General features: G+C 40.0%; 1 pseudogene; it reads right to left on the bottom strand.

Moving 5' to 3' along the window:
- Nucleotides 1-2: 2 nt before the first annotated feature.
- Nucleotides 3-853, bottom strand: LOC102489372 (pumilio homolog 3 pseudogene; annotated as a pseudogene).
- Nucleotides 854-984: the final 131 nt, after the last annotated feature.

The following is a 984-nucleotide window of genomic DNA, read 5'->3' as shown; positions in this document are numbered from 1 at the left end:
TTGTCCAGAGTTGGGTGATCTGCTGACTTGTAAAGCTGAAACGCGTTCCTGTAGAGCTCCTCTGTCAGCACGTTGCTCTGTTCCAGGATGGCTTTCTCATTGTAGACGTATTCCACGATGGCCGACGCTTCTGCATGTCGCAGCATCTTCCGCACATGGCCTTTAAAACTTCTGATTAACTCTGCAATCTGTGGTTTACTTCCATAAATGAGAAATTTCTTAACAATATTTCTGGAGTATTTGGCTTTACTTAATTCAACCAAATCACCTCGCAATTCTTCGAAGGCCTGTTTTCTCTGTTCTTCATTACCATACGGAATGTAACACTGGATCAGCGAGTCCAGTCGTGAGCAAATCCAATAGATTTAATTTTTGCTTGAATCAATTTCACTCATCAACTTTATTCTTCTTTCTTTGTCACAGTCTTTCCTTCTTAAAATCTCCCAGACCTGCTTGGATGGAGCGACAGTGTCATAGTTGGTTTTATCATTACGTGGCCTGCTCTGCTGCAGTTCTTTCTTCTTTCTGAAATCATCCCATTTGGGTTCTTGGCCGCTGAGTCATCACTTCGGCTGTCTGACTGCAATTTTCTCTTCTTGTTGAATTTATTCACCTGTTGGAATTTGCTCTTAGGTTCTTTGTCCCCCTGTTGCTTATTCTTGAACTGCTTTACAACATTTTCCCAGGTTTTATGGCACTTTTCTCAAAGTTCTTTGGTGTGATTTTAGGTCCACCTTCCTTAACAACTTTTCTTGGGAATGTCTTTGAAGAACCAGTTTTTATGGAATCTCTTTTTTTCTTGTGATGCCTTTGTATTCCTTCCTGTTAATTTTTTTTTCGCTTTGACTTCCATCACATCAACTCACACACATGGGGCCAAAGACTGAGCTAGAAACAAATCTCCCTGTTTATCTTTCTTCTGAAATTCCGATTAGATAGTTACAAATCTTTTAAAAGTAGCCTCTCAAAATTGTCCCACAATTC

Source organism: Tupaia chinensis, unplaced genomic scaffold (assembly GCF_000334495.1).
Source record: "Tupaia chinensis unplaced genomic scaffold, TupChi_1.0 Scaffold145301_1, whole genome shotgun sequence".
Classification (NCBI taxonomy): domain Eukaryota; kingdom Metazoa; phylum Chordata; class Mammalia; order Scandentia; family Tupaiidae; genus Tupaia; species Tupaia belangeri.
Note: the sequence above shows the minus strand (reverse complement) of the source record. Positions and strands in the feature narration are given on the sequence as shown.